The following is a 22835-nucleotide window of genomic DNA, read 5'->3' on the forward strand; positions in this document are numbered from 1 at the left end:
ATTACATTTACTCTCTGTGCCTGATCACCTTGTATTTGGAATGATTCCAGATCCATGCATGAGTGGTTCCCTGGCATAACACATAGTAAGTGCCTGAGACAGGCCCAGACGAGGTGGCCCTCAAGACATGTTGTACTGATCTGACTAGGCAAAGCCACAGATGTTGGCTTAAGTGGAACATCTGAGATGGCACAATAAGAGGACCCACAGTGACGGCTGGAACATGGACACGAGTCTCCAAAACTGCAGCTTGGCTGCAACTCCCATTCTCAGGTAAAGTTACCACTCTCTAAATCAAACTCACTCTCCTCTCCTATGCTCTCAAAAAACAGCCAACCAAGGACCTCTTCCTGCATCCCCAGTTTGGCAAAGGGGGCCACCATCTGTCCTGCCACACAAGTCAAAGTCACACCTTGTATCACCCCTGGTAGCACGGTATCCTTCCCAAGTGTGTCTGTCTTGCCTCCTAAGCATCTCAGTTCTATTCACTTGTCCCTATCACCATCAGCAACCCCTAAACCAAATGCCCCCATTTGCCTGGGTAACTGCAACTGCCTCTGCTCTGGACCCCGAAACCCACTTTTGTCCTTTCAATCAGTTCTCCCCTCAGTCATGTCAGCTCCAATAGTGAATCCTGCAAAGGGCTTCCAGAGTTCTAAAAACCAAGATCAAAGTCCCTCCCAAAGTCTGAGAAGCCCTGCAGGGCCTAGGCCCCCAACTCCCTTTCCAGGTTCTGCCAGCTCCTTGAACATCCTGCTCATCCTGCAGTCCTTAGAAGTTCAGTCCACTAAAAAGCCTACTCTGACTTCTGTAACCAGGCCAACCCCTACCCTCCCCTCACTCTAAGTCCTATGCACCTCTTTTTGTGTGTGTGTACCTCCTTCTTCATAGCAATTTTATATTGTTCAGGTGGTAATTCTATTAGTACCTCCCCAACTAGTAAATTCCTGAAGGGTGAGAACTGTGTCTCTTCATGCTCACCACTACGTCCTCACAAGCTAGCACATAACCTGACTGAGAGCAGGAGTCACAGAAAGCACAAAGTGGGAGGGGAAGCTGGGCTCTTTACTAGCTCCCTGCACTCATCAAAGGTGAAATTCCCGATTATATAATTCATTTAGGGAAAAAAAGTTGATTAGATATATATTAGGAGGAATTTCAAACTTAGGTAAGTCTGGCTGAAGCTGGTGTATATAGGAATCACCTCCCCTAATGTTGTCTGTTGAGGAAGATTCCCACAGAGCTGTAGCAAGAGCCACCAGGAGAAATGGGCTATAAACATGTCTTGTGGGGTGCCTGGGTGGCTCAGTGGGTTAAAGCCTCTGCCTTGGGCTCTGGTCATGATCCCAGCATCCTGGGATCATGCCCAGAGCCACCAGGATCTCTGCTCAGCAGGGAGCCTGCTTCCCTTCCTCTCTCTCTCTGCCTGCCTCTCTGCCTACTTGTGTCCTCTGTCAAATAAATAAATAAAATCTTTAAAAAAAAAATCTGGTGTTGGCCACAACTATGTGTGCCCTTCCAGCCCCAGGCTGTCCCCAAGCCAGGAGCTAAAACAGACAAAGGTAGAGTTCCAGAGACACTTCTCTTTTTGCCCATACCTGGGCCAGCTGAAAATATATCCTATCAGAAACCATGCTTGGGGACAGGCATTTCCCAGTCTGCAAGTGGCATTTTAAACCTAGTGCCACTGCTTAACGGTAAGAAAAGCAAGTGTTGTTCTTTTGTTCACTCTACAGACTGAAACTCTGCACTTTTTCAGGAGCAAAAAGAGACAGTGTTCATATCTGACAGTCAAACAAAATACCCCCATAGCATTCATCTAGTTTCTGTGATGCAGTCTTACATATGGCCACTAGGTGGCGATGGACTGTATCAGGGAAAGGTGGCTAATAACCTAAAGAGAAATGACAAAGCCAGCCTCAAATGTAGTGCTGGGCACAGACCATGTCCTGCTGATGAACACACCCAGCCGAGAAGGGAAATGTCCAGTGGGCACTCAATCAGCAATGGAGAGAGGGGCCCTGGCATCCATGGGGAAGAAATGCCCTAATACATTAGAGCGTTCTTGTTCATCTTACCCATTCAAGCCTGAGATACGGAGAGAAAGGGTTGGAGGGATGAAGTCACTGCCAGCACGTCTCTTACATTCTTTCAGATCTGGTGGGAGCAGACTCAGACGACCATTCGTGTCATCCGAGGATGATATGCCCACCAGGCACATCAACCTCCACCTCATGAGCGTCCTGATTATACATCCATGTGCTTTTCCTGAGGCCATTTCCCTAAAATTCTATTTCCTAAATGAGGCCATAGCCAACACAGACTCTGGAGAATTTGTTTTTCCAACCAGAGCACTAAGGCTAACGAAATTTTCCGAGTTGATTTTTAAAATGAAATTCAATAGAAGAAAGGGGCGCTTCACTCTTTTCCAGATAAGGTTTCTAATACTATTTACATGGAAACATTCTTCAAGAATAATATGGGAGACCCAAACTCATCTTTGACTACATCAAAATAAGTGTAAACACATTTTGCATTCATTTATGGGGTACTTATTATGTACTTTATTTTTATATAATTATGTATGTTATTTATGGGGTACTTTATTATGTACTTATTATGAGTACTTTAACTCATATTGTCCTCACAATCATCCTATGAATAGGAATTATCATTCCTATTTTGCAGATGGGGAAACAGATTCAGAGATTAAATAATATGCCATGGTCACACAGCTAATGAATGGTAATATAAGAAACCTGGTCTCTGTGACTCCAAAACTCTCAACTACTATACTCCATGGCCTAACCTACTCAAATATTTGAGACTCCTCTATCAATGTACTCAAAGAAATCAAAGAACTATACATACACATTCCATATCCTTTAGGAGGATGTAAGTTAGAAGGATCTCATCTGGGTACAGTAAGTGCTTCCTTACCTGTGATTTCAGTTGCCTGCCATGCTCCTCAGTTTATAAGCAGATGACTCTCCTTCTGCCTTAATGTCAGAAGGTCAGTAGTAACCTAATGCTATGTCACAATGCCTACGTCATTCACTTCATGTCATCTCATCACGTGGGCATTTTATCATCTCACATCATCACAAGAAGAGTGAGGACACTAAGATATTTTGAGACACAGTCCACATTCACGTAACTTTCATTACAATGTATTGTTTTAACTCTCTTACTGTATTTGTAATTATTATTAATATCTCACTATGCCTGATTTAAAAATTAAACTTTATCATTGGTATGTATGAGTAATTTAAATGCATGGGGAAAAAACAAATAGTATATACAGGTTTAATGCTATCTGTGGTTTCAAGGCATCCACTGGGGATCCTGGAACATATCCCTTGTGGATGGGGGGCAGGGGGAGAAGGACTACTGTATACAAACTTGCAAATTAAGGCAAAACATGTCAGAGAGATCAGATCAGAAAAGCTACAGGAGTGCGAGCAGGCTATTATTCTAGTTACGGCCATTGGTGGAATCATCCCCCCCACCCCCCGCCAAAAAAAAAAAGAAAGAAGAAGAAGAAGAACAGGAAGTAGCATTTGAAAAGAGCTTTAAAAGTGAAATCAGTTAAGACTGATGATTCACAGACCTATACCCTTGAAACAAATAATACATTATATGTTAATAAAAAAAGTGAAATTAGAGGAGGTGCAGGGCAGGGTAAACAGGCATGAGAAGGTATTCTAGAAGTAGCAACAGGATGCAAAGAAATGCAAAAGCAGAGAACCCAGCATCAAACAGTAGGCAATTGCTTGATAGAAAGAAGGTAAGACTAGGAAAAGGGGTTAAAATCACGGAAGGACTAGAATGCCAAGCTAAGGAATATAGACTTTATCCCTAAAGAAATGGTAACCATATTTTTGTAAAGAAGAAAGACAAAATCAGCTTAAACATTGATTATGACTTTTACTAAGGCCCAGAACTTCATTTTGGGACTTCTACTCTGACTTCCCATCCTGCTTCACTGCTAAAAACATACACCCACAGTCAAGGGGCTTTCTCCTTGTGGGATGATTACATGGTACAGGAAACCTCTCAACCTTGACACTGGACACACAGACCACAGGTCAGCCAGGAGATAACCAGAAAATGAGGGATTCAAAGAAACTCTGCTCCCTACTGAAAACTCCAAGTTCACATCTGGATTATGAGGGCTCAGTAACACCCCTACTACAGACAGGTATACAAAGATATATATTAAGACAACTGTATTTCCAAAGGGCTGCATTTTCTGTTCTTCTTCTTCTTCTTTTTTTTTTTTTCAAGATTTTATTTATTTACTTGACAGACAGAGATCACAAGTAGGCAGAGATGCAGGCAGAGAGAGAGAGAGAGGAGGAAGCAGGCTCCCCATGGAGCAGAGAGCCGAATGTGGAGCTCAATCCCAGGACCCTGGGATCACGACCTGAGCTGAAGGCAGAGGCTTTAACCCACTGAGCCACCCAGGCGCCCCTGTCTGTTCTTCTTAAGAACACGGGGAATTTAAGTCCTAAGATGTGATCTTTTATGAAGAAATTCCAGACTAGCTTATTGTCACAGAATAGGTCCTGGTCCTCAAAAAGCATTTGCTCATCAGGGACCACTGTTTTGAATGATTAAGTCAGCATCAGACCTATACTGAAACCTGAAGCCCAAAAGAGCCCAGCCCCAAATGTGCATCGCTCAGGACCGACACAAAGCAGAAAACAAGGACACAGAGAACTGAGGGAATGGATTCAGAACAATCACATTGGCATAAAGCTCCAAGACCTTCTATGACAGTGGGTAAGTACAAGAAAAACTCCCTCCAGAGAAACAATAGTGATTTGCTTGGTTAAAACAAAGAACCCCATTTTAAGAGGGACTGATCAAGTGAAAGAGCAAAAAAGAAAGGGTATTTCCATGCAGTTCAAGAGTAAACGTCACACACACACACAGTGTCAAGGTCAATTCAGAAGAGTATGAAGTGTGTGGACTTGCAAACATGGATTCAAACCCTGGATCTGCCAATTACCAGCTCTAGGACTGGGAAAATGGCTCAACCTTTCCAAGAGTCTATGTCACGATGAGGGTAACAAGTACCTCACGGGTTTGTTGTGGGAATTAAATGGAAGAAAAAATGTGAGCAGAACACAGGGTTGTCCCTAGATGCTGTTTTTTTTTCCTTCCCACACAGGCACAGTCTGGCTGAATGCAGGTTGGAGACAAGAGAATCAACAAAATGAGAATCTTCATTAGCTTTCAGAATTAAGGAATTTTTGTCTCATTAATTCACCAAACTTACCAAATACAGGTATCCTGTTTTTCTGAAGTTCAACTTACACCACTCCACTTTAACAAAGTATGTCCCTTAGTACCTATTTTCACTAAACAAAAGAAAGCCAAAAGGATTTTTCTGTTCACAGCGAAAGGGAAAATAGTGTTCAGTGTTAGCTATGCCATGAGCCATGCCTGGAGTGACTAGAGCGGCCATAGCTTTGAACTGTGTTTGTGAGCATCTGTATTTTATCTCAATTGATTTTGTGCAGTCGTTAGCAAGACATATCCGAAAGCACCCAAAAAGCTTGAGAGAAGTTATTTTGGGGCACCAGGGATGCTTAAAACTTTTTCCACGTAAATTAATAGTAATTCTGCTTCTACAATGTCCAACTCTCTTAGAGGAACACTTCTCAAACTTACATATGCACCTGAAGACCAGGTCATCTTGTTAAAATGCTGATTCTGATTTAGTAAGCCTGGAAGTGTACATTTCAAACAAGTTTCCAGGTGATACCAATGTTGCTGGTCCAGGCATCACACTCTCTAGTCAAGGTCTGGAATTCCCAACAGAGACCCTGAGAGTCAAGATCACAGTGTTTTCCTCCTTCCAAGCCCAGCACCTAGAGCACACAAGACCTCAGTATATATTTGAAGAATGGATTCCTTGAAAGGACTTCAACTGTTGCACAAAAAAACAGAATGGGAGCTAGAGTAAGAATCAGAAACAGGCTGCATCCTTGCTCTCCCAGGAACAACGCCTGCGAACCTAGGCAAAGTAAATTAACACGTTAGCCTTGGACAGCTCTTTGAAAACCAGAAGGATGGTCAGTGATCTTTAAGGTCTCTTCTAGCTCTAAAAATTCCACCCAAAGTATTTTTTCTGTGCTTTTTTAAAAATGTGTTAATCGTCAGGGTATACACTGGCTATTTCTACAGTGAGACACACCTCTGTCATTCTCAGATAGCAGTTTCCAAAAATCCAACTGAGAGAACACAGACTCTGTTAGTCTCAGCAAATAACCATAGCAACTAATACCCCCAAATAAAATGATGTCTTCACAATGATGTGCTGGCTCAATTAGATTAAGAGGGTGACGTGTACCATCTCAAAATTTATGGTAGTAAACTTAGAGCAAAAGCCAGACTTTCTTGGAAGAGAATTTTAAGAAAAAAAGTGGGGGTGGGGGAGGTGGGGATGAGGGGTGTCTTGCCAGTAAAATGAAGACAGGACAAGGAGCCAGAAAAACGGAGATGAGAAACTAGAACAGAACTGCCCTGCCTGTCCAGGATGCATACAAGGCCCAGGCACCCACATGGGAATCCAGAACTCAGTTAATTGTCCTCAGGGACAGTTCTTTTTTTTTTTCTTTTTTTCACCTCAGGGACAGTTCTGAGGGCCACCACTTCTACCAGGGAGTCATCAAGTGACTGCATTTTGTCCTTCTTCTGTGCCTTTCTTCATGCATATAATAAAAGGAAAATGAATACTGCTACCTCAGAAAAGATTTGAGGGATTTACCAAAGGGACCATGAAGCTCTTGAGTGAAAAATGGGATATCGCAAGAGTCCATCCAGGCTGATAATGAATTTCCAAGCCCAATTCTCCACAGATCACCCGGGATGCAGATATTCCTGTTCCAAGGTCTTGAGATTAAAGCTGGAATTGTGAAGCAAAACCCCAACATCTGGAAGATCTAGAACTTAGGCCTTACTGCACCCCCAGGTTTGCCTCTTCCAGCATCTGCACAATCACAATCACTTTGTACACATTCAGGCAAGCAAGAATTTCACAAAAAAAGCAGGAAAAGGGAAGCCAAGACCCATCAACTTCCACTAATCCCTGACACTTTTCTAGCAAAGAAAAGAAAAGAAAGAAAGGAAAAGAAAAGAGAAGAGAAGCAAAACCAAAAACCCAGCCCAAAGAATCTGGTCTTAAATTACATTCAAATGTAAACAACAATTTCTGTTAACAAGAAAATCCCAAAGAGCAGAGCCCTGAAATAATGCACATCAGATCCAGCTGCTCTCAACAGCTAAGATGAATGTGAGCATAGCCAAAGGAAGACAAGGCACTGCGAGTAAAGAGAGGCCTTCCTCCAGCCAATCAAGCCTAGAATGATGAGTAAGCACTCGAATAATGAGTAAACTCAAAATCTCCCCTCAGCCATCTATAAGGTCTCTATATTTATTTCCACCTGCATGAAATCATGGCCGGGGAGGGGCCAGGGGGGGGATTGGTCCTGTGAGTAAAGGGGTGATGCTCAGAAGTGCTTAGCACCCAGCCTGCAGCAAGCACTCAAAAAAAAAAAGAAAGAAAGAAAGAAAAGAAAAAAAAAAAACAATAGATATTAATAGTACTCGGGATTACTCAAGAATGTAATAACTAATATGTAGGGTGATTTATTTCTGTATAAAAATCAGAGGACAGCCACTTGGCCTCCTACCACCCACCTTTACACTCCCCTACCTTGCTGACCTCTGACCATTACTATGATCTAAATGGAATCCATCTAATGCTCGGGAACAGTTCAAACGTCCCCACTAACACCACAGGAGGTAGGGCAGCCACTCCTCAGCATCAGAGTAAGTTCCATTTAAAAAGGAAAAACTGGGGTACCTGGGTGGCTCAGTGGGTTAGGCTGCTGCCTTCAGCTCAGGTCATGATGCCGGCCGGGGTCCTGGGATCGAATCCCGCAACGGGCTCTCTGCTCAGCAGGGAGCCTGCTTCTTTCTCACTCTCTCTGCCTGCCTCTCGTGATCTCTGTCCAATAAATAAATAAATCTTTAAAAAAAAAAAAAAGGAAAATCTGCCTGTCTCCCCATGGATTAAATCAATGTTTCCTGAAGGGGGGGGGAGCACATAGTGTTTCTGAACAGAGCCACACCTAGTAACATCCTCAGAGATTAGTTTCACTTTCTTTTATCCCCTGTTCAATGCCCCACTCTCCTGCTGCACCTAGGGGAGGCTGTGCTGTTCCTGGGACCAGGCAGTGAGGTCCAGGTGGGCAACAACTGCCCTCCACACACTCCCCAAGAAAAGCCCAGGTTCCCTACTATGTTGCCTCCTTACCAGCTTTGCCCCAGTCAGATAAGAAATTGGGCTTCAGCTAGTTCTCAGAGAATCCCCACACTCCACACCATCACAGGATTTGACCGATCAGATTAATATGTCTCCAAATACACTGAACATTAACAGTGATAGACCTGCCTCGGGAGCATATCCCAGCCACCTCCATCAAAATTCTGAGGCTGCGGCCCAGGAATTTGGGCAATTCTTATGCATGCTCAAGTAAGAGAACCGCTACTATCCAAGCCCTCGGAACATCTAGTACCACGTACCAATAATGGAACCTCTCCTGATTACAAAGGTAGAGCGGCAAGGAACAAGCCAGAACTTCTAGTTCCTGACAATAGGTTTACAAATGTTCCCAAAGCAGGCAATTAACACTTGTAGAAGAAGAAATCTAAGTGACAGTAGAGGTGGGAGGAGGGAACACCGTAATTCAATTTAAAAACCATAAATGCTGAATACTTAGGCTTTTTCCAAAAATGTTCTTAATCATGTGTCTTATTCCAAAGCCCACATGAGCACCTAGAAAGGCAGCACTCTTTAGGGCCTGATTTGGTACAGACCCTGCTTATGGCACAAGGAGCTGATGAATGGCCCTCATGCTGCCTGCCTAGAAACCCATCCAGAATCCATGTTTCCCAAAGAAGTGAGAGCTGCCTGCAGCACGTGAGAAGCCAAGCAATGCTGGACCACAGGCCTGGGCCAGGGCTGCCAATAAGGATCTAACCAGTTAATCTTCTCCAACTGAGCATGCAAAAAGTAAACGTGATACAGACTCAAGTGAATCCAGGATACAGGCTCCCAGGCAGCTGAGAGAGAGGACTATCGCTCTGTGGACATGGAACCCATGCAGTTACACTGGAACCCACACTCAGAAGGGCCACTTTGCTTAATGCTTTCCTGCCACCACCTTGACATTTAAAATTTTATCTCTGAACTTGTGTTTTCTAAGTGAAGTCTGGTGGGAAAAGCAGAGCAGAGATCTCCAATATGCGTGTCCACCAGGGCCCCTTGCAACCCCAGGTACATATGGTGTTTGCAATGCCCAATGAGTCCAGAACTCTGGTGGACCCATGATGTATGAAAGTCGAGCTATACTAAAACCAAGTACAAGGTATTTGTGTCACGTCTGTAACTGAGTAAGTGTGAATGCTGACAGGCCTGAGAGCTCATGTTTTCCTTCCAAATCAAAACTTAGCAAATGCAGAAAGGCAGCATTCTAACAAATATGAATGACCAAGAGACACTGCCATAGCCTTTCTTACTCCTGTTATTTCCCTGGTTAAGTCAACCACACAATGCAGGGAAAGATTTAGCAACCCACACATCTTCGCTCCTTCAGGTCCTTCCTTACTCATCAGTAAGGTAGAGAACATTCGTAAAATGTTTGATTTTGAAGACATGAAACAAAAACAGCTGAATTAGGGCGTTTTCACAGAAACAGAAAAAGCTATCTTAAAATCTGTATGGAACTATAAAAGACCCCCAACAGCCAAAGTAATCTTGAGAAGGAAAAAAGCTGGCAGCATCCTGCTCTAATCAGGAACTACCATACAACCCCTGGGGATAAAAATAAATGTTTATAAAAAAATGAAAAAAAAATTTTTTAAAGAAAAAAGAACTACCATACAAAGCTATAGTAATGAAAAAAGTAAGGTTTTGGCATTAAAATAGATGTACAGACCAATGGAACAGAGGAGAGAGCCCAGAAATAGACCCACACATAGATGGTAGATCAATTTTTGACAAAGGAACCAAGAATATACAATGTAGGAAAAATCCAGTCTTCAAAAAATGTTATTGGGAAAACTGAACAGCCCTATGGATGAAAGAATGAAAGGATGAAACTGGACCACTATCTCACAGTATAAACAAAAATCACCTCCAAATGGATTAAAACTTTGAAAACCTGAAACCATAAAACTCCTCCAGGGAAGTCTCCTTGACATCAGTCTTGGTGATGATTTTCTGGATTTGACATGAAAAGCAAAGGCAAGAAGAAGTAAAAAGTAAACAAGTGGACTACATCAAAGTAAAAAGTTTCTGTACAGCAAAGGAATCCATTAAAAAAATGAGAAGGCAACCCAATGAATGGAACAAAATATTTGCAAATCTTATATAAGGGGCTAGACTCTTGCAACAGCAAAAAAAAAAAAGACTGAGGGATCTAAATGGACATTTTTCCAAGGACATACAGAAGGCCAATGGGTACATGAAAAGGTATTCAACATCACCCATCACCAGGAAAATGCAAATTAAAACAAGTTTGGCAAGGATATGGAACAAGAGAGAACCCGCTACACTGTCAGTGGAAATGTAAACAGATACAACCACTATGGAAAATGCTATGCAAGTGCTTCAAAAAGGTAAAAATAGAACTACCAGAGGATCCAGCAAGTCCACTTCTGAGTATCTCTCTGAAGGGGGGGGGGCACTAATTTGAGAAGATAGTATATCCCTATGTTCACTGCAGCGTTGTTTACAATAGACAAGACAGGAAAACAAACTAAGTGCCTATCCATGGATGAATGAATAAAGAAAAGAGAAAATGTGGTGGGGGGGTGTATAGGAATATTATCTGGCCAGAAAAAAATAATGAAATCCTGCCCTTTGTGACAACATGGATCAATCCTGAGGGCATTATGCTAAGTGAAATAATCAGAGAAAAACAATCTAAGTCTCACTTATGCATGAAATGCAAAACAAAACAAAACAACAAACAATAACAACACAAGGTCATAGTACAGAAGAGATGGGTGATGGCCAGAGGCAGGGGGAGGAGTGGACAAAATGGGTGAAGGTGGTCAAAAGGTACAAATTTCACATTATAAATCACAGGATGTGAAATACAGCATGGTGACTACATTTAATAATACTATACTGCATACGTTAAAGCTGCTAACAGACCTCGTAAGTCGTCATCACGAGGAAAAAAAAATTAACTATGTATGGTGACATGTTAACTAGCCTTACTGTGGTGATCATTTCACAATACATACAAATACCAAATCATCACGGTGTACATCTGAAACTGATGTTGTTATGTCAATTACACCTCAAAAAAAAAAAAAAAGATCTGCAAACACATTCACACAGTTGAGTTAGCTTGTGTAATGCTTCCAACTTTCTAGTAAGAGCAAAATGAACAGGCATCTGAGCTATAGAATATGAATTATGTGATTTTAGTGATTCCACAAACAAGTCAGCTTATCTTCTGTTTACATGTAAAACGGGCACTGCACAATAAAAACAAAGAGTAAAATTTATAAAAATAGTGTGAACTTCTTTTAAGTTTATTTTTATTTTTAAGCAATATCTATCTATACATAATACAGGGTTCAAGCCCACAAGTCCGAGATCAAGAGTCACATGCTCCACTGACAGAGCCAGCCAGACACCCTCAGTTTTTTTTATAGCAAATAAAAACACCGTAAGTCAACAGAGATACTATCAAAGAAAGGATTTATATTGTCCATGTTTGTGCTTTATGAATAAGGGCCCATAGGATCAGTACCTAATCCTGGACACAGAAATACCTGAGATTCCTTTTCCACCTCCATTAACTTTCTCATTTCCTCCAACTGTTACCTTGAGGGGAAGACCTCCTTTCCCTGCAGCATCGCCAAGCCCAGGCTAGCACCACCTCTGGTCTGGACCCCTTACTGGCCCTGCCACTTCCTCCTGGACCCCCTCCCAGACTGTTTGTCACTCAGCTGCCCAGGTTAGCCCTTCCAAAAAGCAGATGTGATCTTGTCACTGCCCTTTCTATACCCTCCCCAGGTGTAACTCCTCCTTTTCATTTCAAAAACTGCCCAAGGCCCACAAAACATGCCTCATCGGCACACCCAGTGGCCTTTAGTGCTCCAGCCCCATTGGCCCACGCAGATCCTCTAATGTGCAGGAACTATGCTCACCCCGAAGCCTGGAACAATGTGTTCCCTCTGCCCAGGAAGAAGTCCTGTACCCACGAGCCCTCATCAGACTGGAGCGCTCCCCAAACCTCTCCACTCTTCAGATTTCACTTGAAGGGTCACTTCCCCTGGGATGTGGCCTTCTCTCATCCTCCACCCACTCCCCCTGGTAAACTCTCACCGTTCCCTAGGATTTCCCTTCCCATGCCTTTACAGGATAGCTAATTTCCTTTAATTCTAGTAACTGTTTAATGTGTACTGCCTGATGAGATTATAAACACAAAGCAGGCAGTATCAATGTCTGATTTGTTCAGAAAAGGACAGTATTCGCAGTTCTAGCGTGTAGTATGCCCCAAACCAATAAATGAATACAAACAGGCAGGTGACTCTTTAAGAGTTCAGTCAGGAGAATGACAAACCCTGCAATCCCCTTTTTACTCAGGAGAAAGCTGAAAGCTGGGTCACAGAAATGAAGACCCAATAGGCATCCCATTATTTACACCATTACAGACACAAAATGAAACAACCAGAACCACATTTCCTAGGTTTAGCCTTGAAGCCACAAAACACACAGTCCCCGCCATGTTCTTCACGCAACAGTATGCTTATGTTCTCAAGGTATTGCTAGTTCTATTTTAAAATCACTTTGCCTGTAGGCAAATGATAGGCAAAGAATTTGCATTTGTACCTCTAGACAGCCTATCTAGAATGTTAAATAATCTGATGACAAACTGTGCCAATTAGCATCATGTAAATGCAGAAGCCATTCGTTCTAATACACCAAGTATCACTAGTAGGAAAACACACACACACACACACCCCACTATCTTTTGGAGGAAATGTTTCTCAAGTTGGCTTTTGAAGCTCACCTGAATCACATCACCCCAGATTCACTCTATCAGAAATTCTGAGAATCAAATGTATTAACTAGATATGGAAATCAAACCTGGAAATCACAGTAAGTTTAAAAACCACTGTTATAGAAGACAGTGTTGAGTAATTTGTTTACCTACGAGGGAATTAGAAGTGACTGACACTGAACCTGAGAAAACAGACAAACAAGAAAGAAAAGGAAAGCGAGGTCCTGGAGACCCAGAAAGTCCCTGGCAACATGCCTGCAAGAAAGCAGCAGGAAACTGTTCCCAGAGGAGAGAAGGACCATGGAAAAACCCTAGACCATTGTTGGCTCAGGTCATTAATTATTCTGGCCATTTTACGCTGGTGGCCACTTCCTCCTGTCTCAAGGTGCTTGAGAGAAGGTCAGGAAGAAACCCTGACATCTGTCCCCTCACTGCAGGAAGGACAGGATGACGTGACCGAGGATGGCATGAGTAGGGCCACCTCCTACAATCTCTCAGCTCCATTTAGGCACTGAAAGGATGAATCCCATACCTGCAAGTCCTTGCCAGATACAGGAATTCTAGTCACAGCTGGCCAGTCCTCCCCACAACCAAGTCTGTGGCCTGCTGTCAACCCAGAAGCCTTGAGGAATGAGAAGACCTTTAGGAAGCCTCCTAGCACTGTTCCAGCAACTTCAGCACTCCCTCCTGAGATGGGCTGAATAATGTCCCCCAAATTCTTGTCTACCTGGAACATCAGCATCTGAGCTTATTTGGAAACAGGGTCCTTGCAGATGTAATTACTTAAGATAGGGTCATACTGGATTAAAATGGGACCTAAATCAAATGACCGGTCTCCTAAGAGGAGGAGGAGAAGACAGAGACACACAGGGAAAGAGGAGGCAGACACGGGAGAGATACAGCTACAGGCCAAGGAACACCAAAGTCTGCCAGGAACCATCAAAGCTGGGAAGAGGCCAAGAAAGCTTCTTCCCTAGCACCTGCAGAGGTTGTTTGAAGCCACTGAGTTTGGGGACATTTGTTATCGCAGCCACAGGAAGTCCTCTTAGGAAGCCAGAGTCTTAAATTCCTACTGTTACCAAAATCTAAGGGGTTCTGCAAACACACAAAAAGGAATACTTGCTGTTCAGATACTGCAGATGGCCTGGTCCTAGCCTCTTCCAGAGCTGCTCTCCACATTCAAGCTACCCCAGCTTCCTTCCCAGATCAGCTCCCTCAGAGACCTTCTTCCACCCTGCCCGACCCTACTTAGTTCCCTCAAGGGAACCCTTCCCAGTCCATCTTCCCACACACTGCCCCCCCTACCCCAGGCTGGCCCCCACCATGGGCTGACACACCTGGATCTCTCCCACTAAGCACTCTCTACATGTGCTCAGTCTGGGCAGAGTCCAGGTCAGTTCTGTATTCCAACACAGCCCAATGACCACCTCAGTATGAGGAGAAGCTGAAAGAATGCCACTGAGCACATGCGTGTACACTTAATGGCATTCACAGACAACCCTCATTCTTCCTTACCTGGACCAGATAGTGTTAGCAACTATCTTCTGTGTGACTTCTCACAGCTTTGACTATACTCGTGTTAAAGCATGTCCCACACTATATAGAACACTCATCTATTCCATTATACATGAAAAAAAACTATGTACAGACTACACTTATGTAGTAAGTGATATACTACTGTTCCCTGTATACTGGTCGCTGGAGACAAAAGTAAGCAAAAATCAGACCAGGCCTCTGTCTTCATAGCATTACAAATGGTGGTGAGGGTGTCAGTCATTAATAACCTCACATTAGAGGAGAAAATGATAGAACAATCTTCTTCCTAAGCCTGTCTCCTCTCTTAAGTTATTTCCTACTCTGGGTTCCCATGACCTAGAACAGTGGCTTCTGTGTAACAGGCAATTAATAATGCTGTGTGACTGGAGAATGAATAGGTTGAAGATGGGTGCGTGGGTGGATGGCAGAAGGGCGGGAGGGTGGGCAGCTAGGTAGGCAGGTAGGGAGGCCAGGTGTGTGGTACCTATGGATGAATGGACAGAAGTAGGTATGGATACAGTGCCTGGTACATAACAAGTAGTCAAGAGTGATGGGCAGATGGAAGAATGGCGGACTTTCTAGGGAGCAAAGCACCTGGGATGAGACGTGCACAAAATACAACTTAGAAGTACAAAAGCTGCTGGAACAGCCACATTTCATCACAAAGCAACCAGCTGCCACCTAGCACCTGAAACAAACAGTCACTGTGAATGAATCTTGCCTCCATCTCTCCCGTTAACGTTTAGGAGAAAGTCAGCCTCCTAACACAAATATACCCTCTCTTGTTTCCCACCTTTCCCTTACTTCCTGCAGTGGAGCTTTTAAAAGCCGGTTTTGCTGGTTCTCCTCTACCACGGAGAGTATTTACTGCTCTAAAATGTTGACTCTCGCCAAATGTACACCAAAGACCACTACCTGATTGTGTCATTTTTTTAAATTATTATTTTTGTGCTGCTTCTTTGAGCACCTAAGAGAGACTTCTCTCTGAGGCCATCAGAGCTGACTCTGAAAATTTCACTGTGATTTATGACGCAGAGGGGCGGTAGGGAAGGGAAGAGAAGAGGCAGGGAGGGTGGGTTATGCCACAAGCTGGAGAGAGAAAAAAAAGATATCTGGGGGTCCTTGTAACAGCATACAGTTAAAGCACCCTTCTGTGGCAGCCTGTAGTATGGAAACAGTTTACAGTAAAAAGCAAACTAACAGAGCTCCAACATAAATGTTTAACCTTGCACAGAACAGTTGGGCCTCAGAATGACAGCAAATGTCCCCACGTGCCTCATTTTTGGGCCTGGCTAGTGTCATGATGGATTCCCTGTATTTCCAGGGTTTCCTTAGAGTCACATCAGTAATGAAGTACTTCAGACCCCAAGAGGCCTTTTTCCCTTTGATTTCCTCTGATGAAGGTAAAAACAACTTTCAGTCTTTGGGAATTCAGTCCCCTGTGTTCCCAATTCAGGCCCAACAGTGCCATCTATCCATTCTGGTAATGGGGTGAATGAATGGACCTCTTCACCTCCCCCCACTGAGGGCCTCCTAGATGGTGGGGATTATGGGAGACAATGAGAATATAATATCGAACTAAACTGATCTAGTTCTTGTTCCTCAACATGCAACCTGCTGCAGACAGACAAAGACACACACACACACACACACACAAACACACACACACATATATACCATAATCATCTAAAATTCCATAGCAAGAACATAAAAATGCACAAGATAGCTAGAAAGGACAAGAAGGAAAACACAATGCCAGCATCCCACCCCCTCACCCCCAACTCAGTGAAGCACCTGCCGGCCAAATGCCAGGTCAGGCCAAAGGGTAAAGTGGCTTATCAGCTATGGAGAAAGAAAACACAAAGGCATTAAGAAATCCCCCAGTGCTGTGGAGATGGCTTCAGAGGTACATACAGATGTCAGAGTTTACCAAACTGCACAATTTAACACATGTAGTTTCTGGGTGCTAATTAAGCAGTTAAAATTTAAAAAAAGGATTTCCCCCGAAGATGCTACCTACTTTCCAAGATGTTGAAGGATCCTCTAGCTATAAACTAAAAATTCCTAGCTATACCCAACATGCCACCCAACCATACTGCTGTGACTGATCCACGCACAGGTTCACTCACTCATCCCAAAAGGACTTACTAAACACATACTATGTGCCACTTACCATCCACTTGTGTTCTCCATTATATTACAAACAAAACGCATATAATCAAGGTCTCCTGGAACTTGTAGTTTCCTACAAATGCACACTGAAGTGGAAAAGACAGCTGCTGTCTGCATACTCAGAATGACTGCAACATTTCCAAACAGGGAGTGAAGGCTAAGTCTGAAGGATTTTCAATACCATGAAAAGCAACAATTTATTGAAAGCTAGCTATCTGCCCAGCCCCTGAGTGCTTTAAAGATATCACTTCATTCTCCCAAAATCCCTTTGACGCAGGTACTATTGTTTAAATCCCTTTTACAAATGAGAGAATTGTCAGTAAGTGACGGAACCAAGCTACAAACCCAGGAACCTGACTCTAGACTCCCACAGTTTTAAAATCTAAACTACACCACCATTAACTTTTTGCCCACTAACTGTCCCAGAAAGCTACTTTAGAGTCAGAATGATTCTTCCAGTCCAAACTCTGCCGAGCAGAACCTGTGACCCTCCTCATCAGAACATCCACTGCCTATAGAGCTTGACTCAGGCAAGTTTGAGAAGTGAAGGAGGTCAAAGGTTTCAGAGCAGCAAGCCTCTGCAAAAGGGAGACTGCCTCCGACATCTCTTTGTGCGAAGGGAAGGGCTCGGTGTCATGAAACTTCAATGGGACGAGGAAAGACAACAGCTTGATTCCATACCTGCAAGCAGGGTGTACCCAGGGCTTCTGGCTGGTAAACTTTTCTGTTCTGTTGGTTTTTTAAAGCACAAGTAAGACACACACACTTCCAGGGCAAGATCACTACTGTGATAATGACAGAGTCCAGGGGAACACTGAGTCCTCCTCTGAATCAAAGAAACTTTGTACCATCCCCCACCCAGGACACTCAACCAGATCATGTAAAAATCAATCCAACTGCTGGCAATAGACATGCAAAAAGGAGCCAAAATGCCTCACCATTCAAGAATGCATGTGAGAAGTAAGGAAAAAGGCCTGTGGTTCCAAGGCATAGGCATATTTATTAATAACATGACCCCTATCATTAGTATCACATAGGGAAAAGTAAAATATATCTGTCCCTAGATAGCCTCCATATAGAAACCCAACTCTGAATTTCAAGAGACACAAGGATGGTTTTAAGAATCTAGATTTTGCCACACCGGCTTTGTTTCCCAAGAAACCCTTTCACCTTGGCCAGCAGACACATTTGTAAAGAGTAGTCTGGCAATGCCTCTGCAGAGGGCTGGTCCCATATCCCCAGAGGATAACGTTGGGGCTCTGTTCATCAACACCCACTCTAACACCCATGTGAACATCCTACAACTCCTCAAAGGCGAAATAATTCCCATTTGACAACTGCCTCTTCCAAACTACCTCCAGCTGCTCAGAGCCCCTAGCTGGTAAACCATCCACTAATGCTTCACCCTATTGCTTACCTCCCATATAAAGCCCTTCTTCATTATCATTTCTCTGCATGGCATTTCCTGTGTCTTCAGAGAAAACAGATAGAATCCTCTGGAGCACTTTTCATTGCTTTATCAAGTTCTGGAGAGAGGACAGCAGGCAAATCCAAACTACTGCTAGAATACAGTTAACTTCTATCTTCTTGGCCAAAGTGAACCATCTTTCCAAGGTTGAGGAGGGGGTGTGTGCCTATGCACAACAAATCCTAGAAATATACAGAGTCTACGAACAACTTGACATGACTCGGGCAAATCTCCCGTCTCCAGTTCTCAGTTTGATGAAGAACAGGAAAGGGACTGGGGCTGCCACAGAGAAGTCTGGGACTCAGGTACACATGATGGGGGCAGGGGGCAGGACTGGAGCTATCAGTAACACAGACACATCATTTGGTCTGGAAGGCTAGGGGGGCTAGAAACCTTGGCAAGACCCACAGGACACAGAAGATGAGCTGGGAAGGGATTCTCAGAATGAGCCAAGGAAGCCTGGAGAACATCCAGTCAATGAAGGCAAAAAGGAGTCCTAAGAAAGGAGAGGAATGCTAAGAACAATCTGGTTTAATTAACTAGCTTGTTCCAGCGATTCTAAGACAGTTCAAGAGAGAACTACAGGCAAGAGCCAGATTTCTGGGCTTTTGGGGGGTAAAGCAATAAAGACAGTAAATGCAGAATATTCTTTTAAGCAATCTAGCTATGAAAGAGGCAGCAGCACAGGATAGCATGTAAATAGGAAAAGTACAAAGGGAAGTTTTGTTGGGATTGCCCCCCCCATCCATCTCCTTGTGTTAAAGATAATAAAGACTTCCAGCATGTTTGCAGACAAAGAAGAAAATACACCACTAAAGGAGTGGTCTAGTGATGCCCTGACCAGGAAATGAGGCTCTGGGGCATTAAATTAGTGGAACAAGGGGTCAGAGGCAGGAGGGCTACAACTAAGAGGACAAGCATTAAGAGGGCCAGTGGGTTAGCCTTGGGAGGAGGGGAACTGCTTGTTCTACTGAGTAACTGTGTCACAGTTCCTTTTTCTCTCCACCCACACAGCACAAGATGTTCAAAAACCACAAGGTGGGTAATATGCGACAAGGGACATACACCTACCCAAGCACCCTTCGTCTCTGTGGAGGAACAGTCAATACACATGTGAGTGCTTTGCGAGGGGAGGGACAAAAGGTGTGGCTGCTGCTGCCTCATCTGTTCTTTTTCTTTTTCTTTTTAAGATTTTATTTATTTATTTGACAGTGAGAGACACAACGAGAAAGGGAACACAAGCAGGAGGAGTGGGAGAGGGAGAGGCAGACTTTCTGACAAGCCGGGAAGCTTGATGTGAGGCTCGAGGAGGGGGTCGATCCCAGGACCCTGGGATCATGATCTGAGCTGAAGGTAGACACTTAACAACTAAGCCACCCAGGCAGCCCATGCTTCATCTGTGCTAAAGTCTTTCGGGTTTTGGTTATTGTTTTTGGCTGTTTACGTTGTTTTTTTGATATGGGAACCTGTCTCGCCTGATTATGAGAAATACTAGAGAGAAGACAAAGTCCAACCCAATTCATGAAAACTTACTGTAATTGTCTTAGCTAGGGTGAAAAGTATTAAGACCTTTTTTCCAAAAACTGTAGACTTTCATTCCCATCCATTTGCCTCCTTTCAAGGTACTATTTGTGGCTCAGAAAAGATGGTAATAACCTTCCCCCTTTTTTTAGATCAAATTGGAGCTGAGGATGGAACTGTCATGGAACTGATAAAGAGCACAGCAGAGACAGTCAAGGATCGACTGAATCACTACCTCCATTTTAAAAAGAATTCAAGGCAAAGATAACTAGTTGCTCCTGGGATCTTCAACACCAACATTCACCCTCGGACAGCCACTACTTAGTAAAGCCTAGAAACCAAACAGGAGGGAAGGACAGACTGCGTGACCCATGAATCAGAAACCCATTGGTTAATTCCTACAAGCCATGTCTGGACTACAGTGAGAGAGCAGGTTCCCCTCATGAAGGGCTTCCAACCCTGTAGCCTGCTCTAGAAAGACCCAGTGCAAGAGAATCAGAAAAAGAATCTTATGTTAGGGCTCAGATGTTCAAAACAAAAGTCATTCTTTGTCCCTAAAGAACCCACTGCAGTCTTCGTCCTAAAGAACCCACTGCAGTCTTTCATGTGGCACTCACCTTGGCAGCATCTACATCATCTCCGCAGGAGAGATCAGCACACAACTTTTCTCTAACAATACATCAGGTGAGGAGTATTTGTCCTTTACTGATGAGCCAAGGCTTGAGAACCACCTAAAGTGAGAGTGTGGTCACAGACAATATAGAAAAATAGGAACAGGGTAAAGAGGGGAAACATAATTGGGAAAACCTCAAAACCACACATGATATTTACTTCCAACAAACTTTTACTTTGTCCAAGGTTCTACGGTCTCAAGTGTAAAGAACCCCGAGGAGAAAGATGGCCCCCCCAGTCCTATAATCTCCTGTTACCAAAAAAGTGCTGACCAACAGCTCAGAGAGGGGCTGATTTACAGTCCAAGGAAAACCAAAACTAGTGTCTAGAGTGACTTACAGTTTAAGTAAGATGGCTGAGAAGGTCAATGTTTTACAGCAGAAATAAACAATCCCAGCTTTCACTATTAGCAGAAATCCCTTCTCCAAATGAAGTTCAAAATTCCTTCCTCCCAAATTGGTCCCCATCACAATGAAAGCTTTCCACCTCCACAGAACTGCCATTCAGTTGGAATTGAACAACTTCATATGGAGCCCCTCCCAGGCACAGGCCCTACCCTAGGTTAGAACAAACCCAGCTCAGGCACTACCTACCTTCACGGGGCTTACACAGCCCTGCTTCTTCTGCTGTGAATCAGAGGGTTCCTGAGTTCACGTACCACTGAATTCCCATGGCTGAGCATTTGCCCTGGCTGTTCCCTCCACTGAAAATGTTCAGCTTCCCCATCTCCACTGGTCCAGATGGGCCAGACTTTCAAATACCATCTCCTCCATGAAGTCCTCCTCTATCTCACACCAGCCTGTCTAGAGCATCTCCCTCCACCCAGAAAAAGCAGGTGCCACTTCCCTCCCTTGGACCTCCTCATGACACTCTGTGCCATTTAATGTCAGCTAAAATGTTACTGTTGTTTGCTGAAACCACTGTGACCTGAGCAAGGACAGCCTCTCCAAGGCAGGGTTTCATTATCTTTAAAAATAAGGAGAGAAGAATAACCAATAATAAGAGGGAAAATAGCCACCTTTTACAGAGGTCTTGCTATCCACCAGAGGAATGCTTATGAACACTACCTCATTTGCTTTTCAAAATCCTAGGAGGTAAATAGGCACTGGAACCCCACTTCACAGATGAGGAAAAAAAAAAAAAGTGAGAGGGGTTGAATAATTTGTCACAGGTTCCCAGACAGCAAGCCAAAAGGAAGAGATTCTCACTCTGTAAGTCCTCCATCTTGATCTTTCTCAATCACTATTCCTTAATAGCCCACTTCCTTCAGCCTCCTACCGATCTCAGAGAGTCATTCTGAGATAATACATGAGAAATCCTTAGGATGTTGGCTGGTTCTGGGTCTTTCTGTCCCGATGGTAACATCCTTTAAGGGAAGCTACTGACATATGTATATGCTTTCATCACACTAACCAACAGATAATGAAGGAAGGAATGAAATGAAAAGAATGAAGGACATCTGCTAAACTACGAAAATAAGAGAACGAAGTGTCTTACAAATGGTTACTTCACATCCTATACACAGGATCTCAGAGGTCAGCATAAAATGTAGCCTCTTCTCCCTAATGTCTCTCGGACCATGCAGTCTTCACTCGGGCCAAAAAGGGAAAGATGTGGGGAATCAATCTCAGAGTCACAGCCGCAAGTGAGCAGGGAAGACACAACACATCGCAAAGCAGCAGGTCCAGTTCTGCAGCCCTCACTAGGACAAAATCCCCCACAAGGGCAATCCCATCCAAATCCTCTTTGGCAGAGTGAAGAAGGTCAAAGAAATTAATCCTCCAAAGGACCTGAAATTCTGGCTCACCTATGCCATACCAAAGGACAGCCTCCTGAAAGCAAGAAGACTGGCACAACGTGGCACGCCACACCCTATTCTGTGCTGACTTGTCCTGGCTACACACACACCGCAGCCCCCACCTCAGCACAGCCACCACCTCAGCCATGCGACTTCAGGCATGTCACTGGCCCGTCCAAGCCTCAGCATTCCCCTCCGGAAAATCCATTAAGAGCAGAGCCACCTTCACAGTGGTAGCGGGAAGAGTCAATGGATAATCCATGGAGCAGCCAATTTGTGTCAGCTATAAATGTGGGCAGGTAACGGGGGCCCAGAGGGACCTAAACACTGCAGTACATGGTCTTTGCTTTCCCTGTGCGGTTGCATGGCCCCATGAACTCCAAGGAGCCTGGGCACAGTTCTGTACATGGATAACTTAGGGGGCCAATTTCACTTGGAACACAAACTACCTCTTCAATAGTAAGAACTCAAAATGCAGTTGGTCTTAGAGGTAAGGAAAAGGCTTTGTGGGTAGGCTGGGGTTAGGGAGACAAAGATGAGGAAATGCAAACAGAGAAACAGAAGAAAA

General features: G+C 43.8%; 1 protein-coding gene across 5 annotated transcripts in view; it reads right to left on the reverse strand.

Annotated features, from left to right (window-relative positions):
* ARHGAP26 (Rho GTPase activating protein 26) overlaps window positions 1–22835 on the reverse strand; it is a 437396-nt gene that overhangs the window by 339328 nt on the left and 75233 nt on the right. Inside the window, exon 1 of one of the 5 annotated variants that reach the window (XM_045075350.1) lies at window positions 7877–7907. The exons of 3 other annotated variants lie outside the window; for them this stretch is intronic. The gene's annotated coding sequence lies outside the window, so the exon portion shown is untranslated. Of the gene's footprint in view, window positions 1–2940; window positions 2961–7876; window positions 7908–22835 lie in introns of those variants that run through there. One more of the 5 variants, XM_045075349.1, reaches the window with a different exon arrangement.

This window comes from Mustela putorius, unplaced genomic scaffold, assembly GCF_011764305.1.
Source record: "Mustela putorius furo isolate JIRA1106 unplaced genomic scaffold, ASM1176430v1.1 tig00000145_pilon_pilon_pilon, whole genome shotgun sequence".
NCBI lineage: Eukaryota > Metazoa > Chordata > Mammalia > Carnivora > Mustelidae > Mustela > Mustela putorius.